The following is an 18,453-nucleotide window of genomic DNA, read 5'->3' on the forward strand; positions in this document are numbered from 1 at the left end:
TGTTGAATTGGTACAGCAGCTTAGAAGGAACTAATGTTGATTTCAATTAAGCGATTGTGAGATTTCAAGAATTAATTGGACCTATTATAGTTCATGGATATAAGCACGTGAATTAACTCGAGAGTGAGTATCAATGATTACTATAATTGATGTGTGGTCATGAAGTAAGAAGTTAGTAAACAAATCTGCTCTAAGGATGAGCTTAAACTTAGCTATGCACAGAAAAAGAGGGAGCCAAGGGATTAAAGGACTAAGTGTGGAATAGGCAGCTTGAGGTTAAATGACTTGGAAATGTCGAATCTATTCTAAGTGCCATATGAAGTTCTATAATTAAGACTGATTACGAATTACTTGAAAGATCAATTTAAAAGTTTATTCAGTTCAAAGTGTGGCCTATGATATGAATGATCAATCTTGAAGGCGATCTCCCCAGAGTAAGGAATTTAAAAAATGTTGGTGCTTGGATATACTCTAAGAGAGAGAACTTCTGCATCCTAAGTTTAAGACAACTTTGATCTTATGATCGCAAAGGCAAGGTGTAATAACTAAGTAAATTTTTTGCTTAACAAATGTGATTGGTTGTTGATGGATAAAGTCAAGATCTTAACATTTAGTGGTGTACAATTTGATAATTATGTATTTAAGAGTTATTTGGAGACAATTCCTTCATCAAATTTGCACTAAATGCTATGGTAAAAGCATATCAATCTTAATATGGAAATGTATCCATGAATGATCTTAACATATCACCAAAGGAGAATTAAACATGTTGAAATTAATGTTCTAATAGTGTGCATATGATCGAAAACTAGTTTGTAAGTTGTAGTTTTCATGATCATGAAATATATAAAGATTATCAATATATGGACATACACTTGGAGTTGTAATTTACAAGTTTGGAGTATTTAAAATATGATTAAATGGAATTGGCATTAGTTAAGGTACGTAAATCTTATAATTAAATTTTGTGGAGTATGCATGATAGTAGAATGGAGGAATATAGTGTTGTGATACTATATGGTGAAGTTACTATACAATATGGAAAGAATGTTCTAAAGTGAGATTTATTGACTGATGATAAGTGATGGGCAATCTAAGATACATGTAGCTATGAATAAATTTAGAGATTTTTGCTTGAGCAAACTAGTACTAAATGTTATGGTAAAGATATATGAATGTTAGTGGCAAAATAAATATGTTAAATCAATGTTCTGATCGTACATTTGTGATAGAAAGTTAGTCTTGCTAATTGTGGTGTAGACTCAGAGGGAAGCCACACGATTGTGAATAATTGAGGTAGTAGCTTTAAAGGTGGAAGAGTTGCTGGGATAAAGTGAATTCAAACAGTTGCAATGCCATAGTACTGACTATTAAACTCTATCGCGTTAAGAACCCCTAATGGCTAAAAAGCAAGAGTAAACTGTAAGCGGCATAAAGATGAAACTCACGAGTTGAAATATGGTTATTGGTTTTGATGCTAAGCTTTGTTGTTGGAGTCTTAAGTGCATTGGGGACGTATAAAGATAAAGATGATGAGTGAAATTGCAGAGTTTCTTTATTGCCTTATATATGGGCATGTAAGAGAAAGAAAAGTTAGAGAGTTTTTAAGATGGCTACATAAAAAAAAAATTAACATGTGGAGTGTTAAAAGGAATAATATGTTGACTAAAGTCAAATCTTAAGAAATAAAGTGAATCTTGTAAAAGGTTAAAGAGGGAGTGAGGGAAAGGTTAGATGAATATATGAGATGTTGATAGAGATGTCAATACCAAGTGATGAGAGTGTGAATGGAGATTTCAAGAATGATATAGCAAATGAGTTCATATAGAATATTGTTATGAGAATGTACTAATCTTGTCTTGACTTTGTTGAAAGGAAAGGATTAGTGACAACACAAGTAAATTACGGGGTATGATAGAAACCCTTTGAGATAAGTTGAAGCATGAGTAGTTGGGCATGCCTTTATGGAAATGATATACTTGGAGTATGAAAGAGTAAATAAATGATTAAGTGTTTCAAGAATATTTAAACATCTTTGAGGAAGAATTATAAATTATACAAGATTAGTATGAGATGTGTGATTTTGAAATTTGCTAAGCAGCCAAATGGCTAAGTCACAAGTTAAGTGATCATATGTTGTGAGACATAAGTCTAAGGTAGATATTCCCAAGGAAATACTCAAGAAGAGTTTTGCTACGGATTTTTTGGAAGCTAGCATTAAATTATGTGGCTGTAAAGAGGAAGCCGTAAGTTGGAAGTGAAATTCGTATTGACATTGAAAAGTACTTAGAATAACCTTATTTCAAGTCTTACAGTTTTAAGTACAAACTGCAGATTGGTCTAGGGAGAATGATATCACATTAGTATGGAAGAACAGAATAAAGGATGAATGAAGATAATTTGGATAATGAAGCTTGATAATGAAAATTTCCTAAGGTAGTGTAAAAATTGGAATTTGAAAATCCATAAGGCATGCATGATTCGAAATAGTTTAAGTTTTTAAGTGACATTTAGTAGGTGAGATGTGATTAGTGACATTGTGATGTGAGGATATAGCATGATAAAACTCAAGCATATGGTTGGAAATGATATAAATGATATGAAGTTATACGCAAGTATAATGTCACGACCAATACTCCCCTCGAGCCCGTGACAACCGCCGCGAAGCCTCGACAGACATTTTTCACCTCGAATACCAATCGAAGCCTCGCAAAGCTCTCGTATCAGCTTCCGCATCTCGCCGGTGAGCGACAATCATTAAATCTCACATTTCAAGAAATCATAAGTCGTTTCCAAATCAAAACAATATAATATTATTTTCTGGCTCATAGGGGCATTTTCATCATTTTTCTTCGAAAATACTGAAAGCTGCCAAAAACATGATGTGTGGGCGAAAAACACATGTTTCATAATTAAAAGTAAATTTAGATGTCTAAAATAATTATTTGAAATCAAATTATAATTGTTTGAATAAAATAATAATATTTAATAAAATATTCTATTTTCTAAATAAAAAAAAACAATATTTATAGAGAAATTCGTAATTTATTTCTATAGTGTAAAAGCTAAATATATTCATACATACTTTAAAGCAGATAACTGAAGTATAAAATTACTTTTACAATGACACGTGGGCCCCCAACTAATCAATAAGGTGGGAGTCTGTGAACCTACAATTTTGTCGATGCAAGGCTAACTGAAGTCCTTGATGCAATCGACTATCTACCTGCTATCTCGAGCCTGAAATGTGGAGAATTGAGGGTGGTGAGATTATAAAATCCCAGTGAGTAAACAGATACCATCTAAACCATCTAAAGTCGAGTAAATGGAGATGAATTAAAATATTCTTTTCCAATATATGTTTCATAACATGAATATTCAGTTTACTCAATTAATCAACATGGCTTATATATCTCACAAAACTTGGCTCCTGCCAAAATTATTCCCGGGGATAGCTTGGCCTAGGCATCTGACTGAGACCACCAAGGCTGTTAAATGTCTTCACATCCGAAATTCTAGCCATGCCTTGGCATTGGCTGAGTTTCACTCTCACGCGGTGGTCCACGTGAAATGCACTCAAATCTTTACCTCCAGAGATACCCTTCACACTGCTCTCCGATCAAGGTAAGGTATATCTGATTCTATGCCCCCTCTCTTAGGCTGGTCCACAAAACCTCCACTGCAGGGATTATGAATTATTTTATCTACCACCTGATTTATAAAATCTTTTTCTACATGACATGGCAATTTATCCCAATCTAGCCTCTCAAGGCTGAATACATAGTATATATAATTTTGATACAAACACCGAATTTGCCATTCATGCTCACATATTACTATAAGCCATATAATTTAAAACACAATTTATAACACAAGCAGACAGTTTCCAATCACTCTATTTTCAAAACCAGTATTCAATTTTCCAGAAAATCTATAAAATCATTTTATAAAATCACAATTTTTCCTAAAACATAGCAATTTACCATTTAAACCCATTTTTCATAAAATCATACAATTGTATAAAACTACTCTAGATAATTAAGACGAAAATAAGTTCACTCAAAATTCTAGGAGTCGATGTACTCCTAATCCCAGTTTTCAAGCATAATCTCTGTACTTTTATCAGTGTAATTTGCTCACCACCTATCCACAATGTACAATACATAATTCACCACATTAATGCTTGACCATTATAAATCAATTTAGGCTCAATGTATATGCATGATATGATATGCAACTTATCCGACTACTGCTTAAATGCGGTGTTGACCTAATTCGGCCTATTACCCGATTAAATGACAATTGTGTCCGATTTGGCTCCAAATTGCTCCATTTCATTTCTAATACCTCAATTCACTAAATACAATTCCAATAACATCAATTTCATCATCAAAACCCTCCCATTTCTTCATGAAAAAATTTAGCCATTATAGTGCACTAACACCGTAATTTTTCGAACTTAATTTTCTCACCATTATTCATCATTTTCTAAGCCATTTCTCTTGAAATAATAACAATCCATCTCCCACACATATCAAGGAAGATTCGGCCATGAAGATTCATGGGGAAAATGGATTCCTTTCTTATTGTTTGGCTTCTAAATATGCTAAACTAACTAAAAACACTAACATATCTTAAAATCAATTCAATCCAACATCTTTCTCTCTCCTAACCCATTTTGATCAGCCATCAATTCATCATGAAAACATGTAATTTAAGCATGGAAAATAAGGAGAAATGCTTAAGGAAAATAGATTTCAAGATTAAGTTGAAAAATCCTACCTTTTTCACTTGTTTTCCTTGATTTTTCACACTTTTTCTCTTGAAATTCCTCACCTAGGGTTTGTTCTTCCTTTCTTTCCCTCTCTTCCTTGCTTGGCCAAATTTTTGGAGAGATAATGGGCTGATTTATGCTGATTTTAAGTTAAATAATAAAATATCCTAAGCTTGACACATGGCATTTTTCCATTGGTCCATTTTTAAAACTTTTAAAATTTTAAACCTTTTATCTCCACCACATGATTAGTCAAAGGTCAAAAATGAGGATAAAGGAAGACCATCTGCTGGACAAATGTCCTTGTGATGGAACATTACAATTTTGCCCCTAGGGTGGCAAAATTACCATTTTATCCCTTTACTCTAAATTATACCGAAATTAAAATTTTTCACTTCTAAACCTCAAATCATACTCTAATACTCAAATCATATTCCAATACTCAAATCATACCCCAATAAGTCAAATGGGGCAAAAAAAAAATCTTTTCAAAAATTTCCATTTTGTCCCCAAATGGCAAATGACCATTTTGCCCCTAGATAGTGAAAATTCTGATTTGACTTCAAATTGATCCTCAAACTCTGAATTACCATTTTGAGTCATCCATGGACTGTGAAGCTTTTAATTTCACCTTAAAATTCCTATTTGAACTAATTCGAGGCTTAATCGACTTAATGATACCATTAGGGGCAATATCGTATTTTAATGATTTCTCAAACTTCCTAAATATGCAACCATTCTATTGAGCATGTAAATGACATCATAATTATTTTATAGAACAAGGTTTGACATATAATAAGAAGGTTGACATGCACTGTAAGAATTATTATATTGAAACTAGGATCGAGATGTGGATGGATAAAGGGGAATGTAGTCCAAGGCATGTGAACACATGGATCCCTATACATAATGAGAGATGTTGACATTTGCAAATGCATGTACATATGTATATATGAAATTGATAATTTGACTAACTAAGGCGAAGAATTGTTCTCAGTAAGTGGGAGATTTTAAAATAATGTCCAGAGAGGTCAGTGAGCTAAAGTGTTATCGGGCATGCAATAAACGATTAAAGTTATGAGTGACTTTGAAGGTAAACCTTGAATTGTTGAAGTTCTTAATGGAACTCTATTAAAGGAAGGGTATGGACCAGTATAAGATGAATGCATTAAGGTTGAGAAATTTGGCATGGAGCAAATTAATAAAATGATGATTAGGTATACATAAGTAAGAATGATATGTGATCGAAATTAGTATAATTGAGATGAAGTTATGGTTCAAATTTAATAAGGGTGATAAAGGTATGCTTAGTAACTCGATATAAGAAATCATGATTGTGAAAGGTACTGCTGATCTGGCTTCAAAGGATGATAATTGCCATAAATAAAGCATTTAATTGAACTGAAGGTGAACGAGGTAAATAAATTGAATGTCCCTATAGAAGGAAAAAAGAATAGGATCATAGAAGGAGATTGATAACGTAACATCGACGTGAATTCGAGGACGAATTCTATTTAAGTGGGGGAGATTGAAATGCCCCATACTTTGATATGGTGATAAATAAAGTTAGTCGGATGCGAATTGAGGCATAATAAGGAACTTTGGGAACCAAAGAGACAAGATAAAATTTTTAGAATAAAATAATATTTTATTAATGAAATAATATTAAAATATTAATAGTTAGCCAGATGTCGAAATCAGTCATGAAGAAAGATCATATGGTTGATCCAAGTAGGGGAGAAGATGTCAAGCCTGACTCTGTAAAATACTTGTCATGACATGCATGTGATTGACTGAATGTTTACATACTAGGAGAGCCCCGAAAATCAATAAAAGTCGGTACTGTACCTAGAGGTACAACAAAGTTGATTTAAGCCTCGAACTAGATCAAATAGAGAATTTAAGAGGAAATTAAGAATTTTAAAGTCCCAGAATGGTTTAATATGGTGATTTGGAGTTCGAGAATCAATTTGGAGTCAAACCGAAAATTTCACTATCTAGGGGTAAAATGGTAATTTTACCACTCGATGACAAAATGGGGAATTTTTTCAAAGATTTTGATCATATTTGACTTATTGGAGTGTGATTTGAGGTTGAGAAGTGAAAAATTGTAAATTCGATATTTTTCGGGGTATAGGGGTAAAATGGTAATTTTACCACTCCAATGGCAAAACAGTAATTTTTCACCACCAGAACACTTGTCCTGTATATGGATTTTATCCAATTTTATCATGGATAATTGAATGAATTTATATGGTGGAGAGAGAAAGCTTAATAGTTAAGAAATAAAAATGGACCAATGAAATGGTGACACATGGCATATTTGTAACCATTAAATATTTAGCTTTAAAATTAATACAAAATCAGCCCATTTCTCATTCATATGGCTGGCCAAAGAAGCACAAAGGAGGAAAGGAAAAAAACAAGAACCCTAGGTGGGAAAATTGAAGAAAAAGTGTGAGATTTCAAGGGATTAAGCTAATAAAAGTAAAATTTCTTGATTTTGACTTGTGATTTACACTACCCATGCTTTCTTTTTCATTTTCCATGGTTAGATTTCATGTTTTCATGGTGAATTCATGGCTGGTTGGAATGGGTATGGAGAGAGAATGAAGTTGGATTGGTTTGATTCTAAGTTATGTTAGTGCTTTTAGTTAGTTTATCATGTCTAGAAACAAACCAACAAGAAAAATTCATTTTCTCCCATTACCCATCATTGGCCGAATTTTCTAGGGAGGATATTGTGGCTGAAATTGATGATATTTCATGATATTTTGGTGATATTTGATGTTTGGCGAGGCTAGAAATTAAATGGGAAATTTTGATGTGAAAATCTAAATTTTTGCTTAACGTATAGACATGTGTGATTATTAACCCGAGACTGATAAATTGAATCTCATTCACAGTCACTGAGGTAATTTACATATAATTGGAGTGTAGAAAGTGAGAAGAATTGATTTAGAGTTAAATTGGAGATTTTAGCCGATTAGACCAAGTAAAGTGTGACTTAGGTCGAATATAACATTTAAGTGATTAATCGGACATTTTGCATCCCATCGCATGCATTCATTTAGATTTAGAGAGCCTGAAATAGTTTATGATAAATTGACACTATTTATTAAAATTTGTGTCACGTATGATGTATGGGTGGTGAACCCTCTAACAAAGGTAAAGAGATTGTGTCCGAAGACCGAGAATAGGAGTATATCGAACTCCTAGTACTATGAGTAACCTAATCATCATTTTAATTATCTAAAGTGTTTTTTTTATTCAATTTTGTGAATTTTATGGAAAATGAGTTAAATGGTAAATTTTTAGGTTTTATAAACAAAATGTGTTTAAATGAAATGATGTTACGACCCGGAACCTCCCTCGGGCCCATGACAACCGTCGCGACATCCTGATTGACGCTCATTACTCGGAATGCCAATCGAAACCCCGCAAGGCTTACGTATCAGTTTCTTGCCTTTTCTGTAAGCAATCGTTGTTAAACATTCCGTTTTAAACAACTACCAGTCGTCTCCGACTCAAGTAAATCAAAAGACAAAAATATATTCTTTTTTTAAAAGGATTTATAGACATATATTACTATTCAAAATATTGATTCAAATATAGTATTTTTATATAAAATAATATTTATAGAAACACGTGTAAGTAATATTTTGTAATGTGGAAGTAAAATAAATTCATACATATAATAATTTACAAAGTTATAATGTACAATAATAATTACAATGACAAGTGGCCCATAAATACACCAAGTGTTGGTGATAGTAACCTATTGTCTGTGAGATAGAGGGGTCAATTGGAATCCTCGACAAAATCGGATATCTACAAGCTACCAAAGGCCTGAAATATTTGGAAATGAGGTGGGTGAGATTTTGCAATCCCAATGAGTAAACAGACATTATCATAAATATCTAAACGCGAGTAAAACGGAGGCAAGTTTAAACAACAAATCACAAACCATTTCATAAGGTTTTCAACTTATTTGTTAAACTATAAAATATTTGTAATTTACCAAAACAGTTGTCAAGGCTTATGACTTTTATTAAAAACAAGGCTCCAGCCAAAAACTAGTCCTCGAGGATGCCTTGGCTGAGGTATCTAACCGAGTCTGCCAAGGTTGTTAAGATATTTACATGTTAAACACATGTTAGTTTTGAAAACAAGCCGTTCCTTGGCTTTGGCCGAGTTACACATTCACGTGGGGGCTCGACGTGAAGTGAGCTCTGACACTACCCTAGGAGTTACCCTCCTCGCCTTTACAATCGGAGTAACTATATAACCGGGTTTACCGTGCCCCTCTAATAGGTAGTCCACGGAAACCCATCACTGCAGTGACTAAACCCACCAATTTTAATAAAATTTCGACAGTATAACGTGGCTTTTATTTATTTACCCAGCCTGCATAGTAAAAGACAGCTTACATAAATTCCCAATGTAATTATAAAATATAGCCACATATACTCATATATCCTAAGCCATTCATAGGAAAATATATTTTTCAAGACAATTAGCAGCCTCAAATTACTCAATTTCATGATCAAAAGTTTCTTATTTCAGATAATCAACACAATATATTTATTTGTCACATTTATTTCTAAAACATCAAAAGTCTCATTTTAATCTCATTTTCCTTTCGTAAAATACATAAAGAGCATTTAAAAATAAACTCTAGATAATTTACAATAATAATAGGTTTACTCAACGTTTGTACAAATTAAATACTTTTTAGGTGCCCCAATCACTGTTCGTCGGGTACGACTTCCTTGCCTTTACCGGAAGGCTCTCTTCCTAGACACATTGGAAAAATTACACAATTCACCACATTGATGCTAAATCACTATATAATTGACTTAAATCCTATACTAATGCAATAGCCTAAAACGGCTTAAACGCGGTATTAACCTATTTTTGGCACTTTACCCGATAAATTGCTAACGCGCTCCATTTTAGCTCTAAATTGTCCAATTTTCTCTCCAACATTTCTAACCATTAAATATCAGTCAATAACCTTCTAAAATCATCAAAATCAGCTCACTTTCCTCCTTGGAAAATTCGGCCAAAAGTCATACATTTACTCGGTTAATTTTTCACTTTGTTTTTCTATCACATTTAACCATTTTTCATCATTTTCTCTTCATTTCTCTTAGAATAAAAATCATTTCATCATCATTGTACATCAATGAATATTCGGCCAAGGGTGGGTATTGTGAGAATTTCATGGTTTCTTGCCCAATTTGATTTCTATACACATTTAACTAACTAAAACTACCAATTTAACTAAGAATCAAAACCTAAAAAATTCAAAATCCTCCCCCTTGAAATTCGGCCAGCCCTTGGTATTAATTTTTGATCTCTCTCCTCAAGCATGCTAAATGGAAACAAAGGCATAGGAAAGGTAGAAATCAAGCTAAAGTCGAAAAATCTTACTGTTGACGCGTAAACAGACGAAAAACGCCATTTCCCCTTTGAATTTTCTAGTTTTCCTTTGGTTTTTCTCTTTTCTTCCTTTCCTCTCAATTTTCTCTCCTATTTTCTCCTTATGGCCGACCATCACCTGATGTGGGGTTTAAATGGGCTAATTTTCTTTTAAAATAATATTAAACAATTAAAAAGTGCTATGTGTCACTTTTCCATTAGCTCGTTTTTAAAATTTGATCCTTTAAACTTCTATTTTTCACCACTTGAAATACCATAGTCAATCATACCAAAAATAAACAAATCCTATGATTTTGACAAGTTTTGGGTGGTGAAAATTAAGGTTTTACCCCGAGGCGACAAAATTACCGTTTTGCCCCTATGTTTCAAAAATTGCCGAAATTGAAAATTTTCACTTTCTATCATTAAATTATACTCCAAATAGTTAATCTTGGTCAAAAAATTCACTCCATGATCAAATTATTATCTTATGTGGCAAAATGACAATTTTACCCCTAAACATCAAAATTTCCAATTTTTCCCCAAATGAACCCTCGAACTCCGAACAATCATTTTTAGTCATTCCTGGACTGTAAAATATTAAATTTCATCCTACGATTCCAATTTGAACTAGTTCGAGGTTAAATCAACTCAAGTGTACCGTTAGGTACAATACCAAGTTTCGTCTATTCTTAGGAGCTTTCCTAGCGTAATAACATTTTACTCAGTGCATGTATGTCATGGCATGTGTTTATAGGATCGTGTTTTACAATTTTACCCCCCTTAAAATAAAATTTTGACCTCAAAATTTCACTTACCAGATTCGACAAATAGATGCGGGGATTGGTTCCTCATCTGATGCTCTACTTCCCATGTCATTTCCTCCATTCGAGCACTTTTCCACAACACTTTTGACCATTGAAATACTTTTGTTCCTCAATACTCGATCCTTTCGATCCAAGATACTCATAGGTTGCACCTCGAACTTCAAATCGTCATGCAACTCGATCGGAGGTGCTTCGAGAATGTGAAAGGGATCTGGTACATATTTCTTAAGCATGGAGACATGGAAAACGTTGTGGATCCAATCTAACTCCGGAGGTAGTTCTAACCGATAAGCCACTGGTCCAATCCTCTCAATGATTCGAAATGGTCCAATATATCTCGGGTTAAGCTTTCCTCGCTTTGCAAATCGAATCACACCTTTCCACGGAGAAACCTTAAGAAAAACTCTATCCTCGATCTCAAACTCCAAGTCTTTTCTCCATTTATTTGCATAACTCTTCTACCTATTCTGAGCTACCTTTAGCCTCTCTCGTATAACCTTGATCTTGTCATTAGTTAGATCGATCAATTCCACACTAACTAACTTTTTTTCACCCATTTCATCCCAACAAAGTGGAGTACGACATTTCCTTCCATATAAAGCTACGTACGGTGCCATACCAATGCTAGATTGGAAGCTGTTGTTGTAAGCAAATTCCACTAACGGCAAGTGTCTATCCCAACTCCTAAGAAAATCCATGACACAAGTCTTCAACATATCCTCCATAGTCTGGATAGTCCTCTCTGACTGACCATCCATCTGTGGGTGAAAAGCAGTGCTAAATTTCAATTTGGTTCCGAGAGCTTCTTGAAATTTTGGCCAAAATCAAGAAGTGAATCGAAGAACTCGGTCTGACACTATAGAAACGGGAACTCCATGTAGCCTCACAATCTCATCTATATAGAGTTGAGCCAGCTTCTCAATAGAGTATGTACTATGGACAGCTAAAAAGTGAGCAGACTTAGTCAATCGATCTACGATCACCCATATCGCATCCTTTCCCCTCTGTGTCCGCGGCAATCCCAAAACAAAATCCATAGTTACATGCTCCCATTTCCACTTGGGAATAGGTAAAGACTGAAGTGTACCTGCTGGCTTCTAATGCTCCACCTTAACTTGCTGACATACGAGAAACTTTGCTATGAATTCTGCTACATCTCGCTTCATACTTGGGCCCAACTAATTCTTCCTGATAGTCCTATACATCTTGGTGCTTCTAGGATGTAATGCATAGGCTGATGAATGGGCTTCTTCAACGATTGCCTGTCTCAACTAGTTTCCCTCAGGAACGCAAACTCGGTCTCTAAACATCAAAACGTTATCCTCTCTCAATCTGAATTCACTGACTCCTCTATCGGTCAATTTTTGAATTTCTTTTCTTAACTCATCATCACACCTTTGAATGTCCTTGATCTGATAAGTAATGAAGGTCGCACAATGAAGCTTGCCAATAAGGATCCATCCTCACCATTTCTCAACTGGACCCTAAGAGATTTCATCTCTAGTAATGTTGGAAAATAACAACTTTGAAGTGTTGCTAAAGACGATGAAAACTTACGACTTAAAGCATCAGCTACAACGTTCGCCTTTCCCAGATGATAGTCTATCACCAACTCATAATCTTTTATCAACTCCAACCATCGCCTTTGCCTCAAATTAAGCTCTTTCTGAGTGAGCAAATATTTTAAACTTTTGTGATCCGTAAATATTCGACAATGCTCACCATACAAGTAATGCCTCCAGATTTTTAAAGCAAACACCACTACTGTTAACTCTAAATCATGAGTAGGGTAATTTGTCTCATGCTTCTTCAACTGCTGGGAAGCATAAGCTATCACTTTCTCATTTTGCATCAACACACACCCTAATCCCAACTTTGAGTCATCACTATATACCATAAATTCTTTTCCATTAACAGGAAGTGTTAAAACGGGAGCGGAGGTTAACCGGTTCTTTAGCTCCTAAAATCGATTCTCACAAACATCATCCCACTTAAACTTAACTCCCTTACGAGTTAGACGGGTCAAAGGAGCTGCTATTAAGGAAAACCCTTGAACAAACCTCCGATAATAACCGGCTAATCCGAGGAAACTACGAATCTCCGTCACTGTCTTAGGTTGCTCCCATTGTAAAATTGCCTCTATCTTCTTGGGATTAACATATATTCTAGCTCCCGATACTACGTGTCCCAAGAATACCACTTCCTGTAACCAAAACTCACACTTCAAAAACTTTGCATACAACTATCTTTCCCATAAAGTTTGTAATACTACACGCAAGTGGGTAGCATGTTCATCATTATCTCTCGAGTAAACCAAGATGTCATCAATGAACACAATAACAAGCTTGTCCAAGTAAAGGTGAAACACCCTGTTCATGAGATCCATAAAAGCTGTCGGTGCATTAGTTAACCCGAAAGGCATGACCAAGAACTCATAATGACAGTATCTAGTCCTGAACGCTGTCTTGGGTATATCTTGTTCTTTAATCCTCAACTGATGATACACAGACCTTAGATCAACCTTAGAAAACACTGTAGCTCCCTGTAATTGATCGAAAAGATCATCAATCCTCGACAACGGATACTTATTCTTAATGGTCATTTTGTTAAGCTGTCGGTAATCTATACATAACTGAAGTGTACTATCTTTCTTTTTCACAAATAAAATCGGTGCTCCCCACGAAGATGTACTAGGGCGTATAAAACCCTTGTCCACTAACTCTTACAACTGTACTTTCAACTCCTTCAACTCTGCCGGAGCCATTCTATATGGAGAAATAGAGATAAGGGCAGTACCCGAAAGTAAGTCAATGGTGAATTCGATCTCACGATCGGGAGGAAGTCCAGGTAATTCATCAAGAAATACATCAGGGAACTCACTTACTACGGGGACATTCTCTAACTTAGGTTCCTCCCTCGATATATCAATCACATGAGCCAAGTATGCTGGATATCCCTTTCGCACCAATTTTAAAGCTTTGAGGGTTGAGATTACACAAAACGGTAATACTCGATGCTCCCCCGTAAATACAACTTCTGCTCCCTCTGAACTCTGGAGAATCACTTCTTTCTTAAAACAATCCACCTTTGCTCGATGAGTGGACAACCAATCCATACCTAAGATCAAATCAAAGTCTCAAATCTCCAAAGGGATTAAATCACCCATAAATTCTTCTTCCCCAACTTTAATACCACAGTCTCTATAATACGTATTTCTTACTAATCGCTCGCCCAGAGGAGTATGCACTATAATCTCTTCCTCTAATGGTGATAGGTTCCTATCTTAGAATGATGCAAATGATATGCTCACTTATGATCTATCGAAGCCTGAATCTATCAAAACATGTGCATCTCTATCAAACACAATCATAGTACCTGTCACCGTGCTAAGTCGAACTCGAGCTTCATCCTCAGTCACTGTAAAAATCCTAGTCGAAATTTGGGGCTGCGGTCTAGAAGATGGCTGCTCTAGGGTATTACTCCCCATGCCTGATCGTATCACTGGGCCTTATCTGGACTATGATCCTGAAGTGTCTCTCCGTTGTATACTAGGACTAGTTGGAGGAGTAGAAGTAGCTACTATACCCCGTCTCCACTGAGGACAATCTCTCTGGATATGGCCCTATTGGCCGCATTGAAAACATCTTACAGGCTTCCTACATGACCCAACATGAAATCCTCTGCAATTACGGCATCTGTCCAATCCTCCTGAAGTCCCCCTCTAATTACTCATCACTAGCCGATCAAATCTAGAAGATCTCAACTGTGACTGTTGAGATTGAGGTCTAGTGGATGCCACAAACGCTGAGGTAGTACTTCCTATAGTAGATGTCGAATCTCTACCTCTCTTTGAAGACTAACCCAAGAACGTAGACAGATTCTTTCTCTTTACAAACTCAGCTCGGATCCGTCTATTCTTAGTGGCGAGCTTCTCAGCTTGTAAGGCCATTTGCACAACTTTCTTATACGACTCCTTGCTAGTCATTATCATATGCCCCCGTATCTCATTACGGAGTCCCTCCTCAAAGTAGTTTACCTGGTCTTGTTCCAATCTCACCAACTCAGGTACATAAGACATCAGCTCGTTAAAACGAGTTTCATACTCCTCAATGGTCATGTTCCCTTGTTTCAAGCTCAAAAATTCTCTTTTTTTCTCTTTCTGATGGAAATAGGTGTAGTACTGACCATCGAACTCTCGGAGAAAATTCGTCCAAGTCAGCAATATAGGAGAGCGAGACTTTACTGAATTCCACCAAGTATGGGCTCTCTTATCAAATAACCGTGTAGCCACCTTCAATTTCATCTCATCATCTAATCCCATATCTGCTAGTGTCTTCGATACCTGAATAATCCAATCCCTAGCTGCGATCGCATCCAACTCACCAGTAAACGAGACGCAACCTAACTATCTAGCTTCTTTCAATTTCTTAGAAATGGAGACGTTCGGTGTCTAGGGTGAAATAGGAGGTAGTGGTACTGGGGCTGTTACAAGGGAAACAGCGAGTGAAACTAGACCAGCTTAAGCCTGGCCCGTAAGACTAGCGAGAAAAGTCGCTAATGCCTGAGCTACCTCGGGTGACATGGCAGGTACGCCAGGAGCAGCAACAAGTGGTGGAGGAGGTACAGGAATGTCTGTACACTCAACAGTAGGAATTGCTCTAAAAGAAGACGCAGCCGACTCCTCTTCTATGAAATTTGACCAACTCTGTCTGGGGCGACCTCTTGCCCTACCGGTAGATCTAGTGATAGGTGGTAGCTCACGTCCAGGAGGCATAATGATCTACAAAAAGAATGAAATTGGTTTAGACGACTTAAGACTCTATATGCAACTACATGCAACTAACTAATCTTAACTGGGCCACACTGACATTGTAAATTATTTTAAAATAACTTTAAATCCAAGAACTTTAAAAATCAAAAACTTCTTTCAAAACCATAAGCTTTTAAACTAAAAGCTCTGATACCAACTGAATTGTCACGACCCGAAACCTCCCTCAGGTCCATGACAACCGTCGCGACGTCTCGATTGACATTCAATACCCAGAATGCCAATCGGAACCCCACAAGGCTTACGTATCAGTTTCTTGCCTTTCTTGTGAGCAATCATTGTTAAACTTTCCATTTTAAACAACTACCAGTCATCTCCGGCTCAAGTAAATCAAAAGACAAAAATATATATATTTTTTTAAAAGGATTTATAGACATATATTACTACTCAAAATATTGATTCAAATATAGCATTTCTATATAAAACAATATTTATAGAAAGACGTGTAAGTAATATTTTGTATCGTGGAAGTAAAATAAATTCATACATACAATAATTTACAAAGTTATAATGTACAATAATAATTACAATGACAAGTGGCTCATAAATACACCAAGTGTTGGTGATAGTAACTTACTGTCTGTGAGATAGAGGGGTCAACTAGAATCCTCAACAAAATCAAGTATCTACAAGCTACCAAAGGCCTGAAATATTTGGAAATGAGGTGGATGAGATTTTCAAATCCCAATGAGTAAACAGACATTATCATAAATATCTAAAGGCGAGTAAAATGGAGGCAAGTTTAAACAACAAATCACTAACCATTTCATAAGGTTTTCAACTTATTTCTTAAACCATAAAATATTTGTAATTTACTAAAACAGTTATTAAGGCTTATGACTTTTATTAAAAACAGGGCTCAAACCAAAAACTAGTCCTCGGGGATACCTTGGCCTAGGCATCTAATCGAGTCCGCCAAGGTTGTTAAGATATTTACATGTTAAACACATGTTAGTTTTGAAAACAAGTCATTCTTTGGCGTTGGCCGAGTTACACATTCACGTGGGGGCTCGAAGTGAAGTGAGCTTAACACTACCCCGGGAGTTACCCTCCTCGCCTCTACAATCGGAGTAACTATATAACCAGATTTACCGTGCCCCTCTAATAGGTAGTTCACGGAAACCCGTCACTGCAGTGACTAAACCCACCAATTTTATTAAAATTTCGACAGTATAACGTGGCTTTTATTTATCTACCCAGCCTGCATAGTAAAAGACAGCTTACATAAATTCCCAATACAATTATAAAATATAGCCACATATACTCATATATCATAAGCCATTCATAGGAAAATATATTTTTCAAGACAATTAGCAGCCTCCAATTACTCAATTTCATGATCAAAAGTTTCTTATTTCAGATAATCAACACAATATATTTATTTGTCACATTTATTTCTAAAACATCAAAAGTCCCATTTAAATCTCATTTTCGTTTCATAAAATACATAAAGTGCATTTAAAAATAAACTCTAGATAATTTACAATAATAATAGGTTTACTCATCGTTTGTACAAATTAAATGCTTTCTAGGTGCCCCGATCACTGTTCGTCGGGTACGACTTCCTTGCCTTTACCGGAAGGCTCTCCTCCTAGACACATTGTAAAAATTACACAATTCACCACATTAATGCTAAATCACTATATAATTGACTTAAATCCTATACTAATGCATGGTATGAAATGCAATAGCCTAAAACGGCTTAAACACGGTATTAACCTATTTTTGGCACTTTACTCGATAAATTGCTAACGCGTTCCATTTTAGCTCTAAATTGTCCCATTTTCTCTCCAACATTTCTAACCATTTAATATCAGCCAATAACCTTCTAAAATCATCAAAATCAGCTCACTTTCCTCCTTGGAAAATTCAGCCAAAAATCGGACATTTACTCGGTTAATTTTCCACTTTGTTTTTCTATCACATTTAACCATTTTTCTTCATTTTCTCTTCATTTCTCTTAGAATAAAAATCAATTCATCATCATTGTACATCATTGAATATTCAGCCAAGGGTGCGTATTGTGAGAATTTCATGCTTTCTTGCCCAATTTGATTTCTATACACATTTAACTAACTAAAACTACCAATTTAACTAAGAATCAAAACCTAAAAATTCAAAATCCTCCCCCTTGAAATTCGGCCAGCCCTTGGTATCACTTTTTGATCTCTCTCCTCAAGCATGCTAAATGGAAACAAAGGCATAGGAAAGGTAGAAATCAAGCTAAAGTCGAAAAATCTTACCGTTAGACGCGTAAACAAACGAAAAACCCGATTTCCCCTTTGAATTTTCTAGTTTTCCTTTGGTTTTTCTCTTTTCTTCCTTTCCTTTCTATTTTCTCTCCTATTTTCTCCTTATGGCCGACCATCACCTGATGTGGGGTTTAAATGGGCTGATTTTCCTTTAAAATAATATTAAACAATAAAAAAGTGCTATGTGTCACTTTTCCATTGGCCCGTTTTTAAAATTTCATCATTTAAACTTCTATTTTTCACCACTTGAAATACGATAGTCATTCATGCCAAAAATAAACAAATCCTATGATTTTGACAAGTTTTGGGTGGTGAAAATTACGGTTTTACCTCGAGGTGACAAATTAC

Source organism: Theobroma cacao, chromosome 8 (genome assembly GCF_053813885.1).
Source record: "Theobroma cacao isolate CCN51 chromosome 8, ASM5381388v1, whole genome shotgun sequence".
NCBI classification, from domain to species: Eukaryota; Viridiplantae; Streptophyta; class Magnoliopsida; order Malvales; family Malvaceae; genus Theobroma; species Theobroma cacao.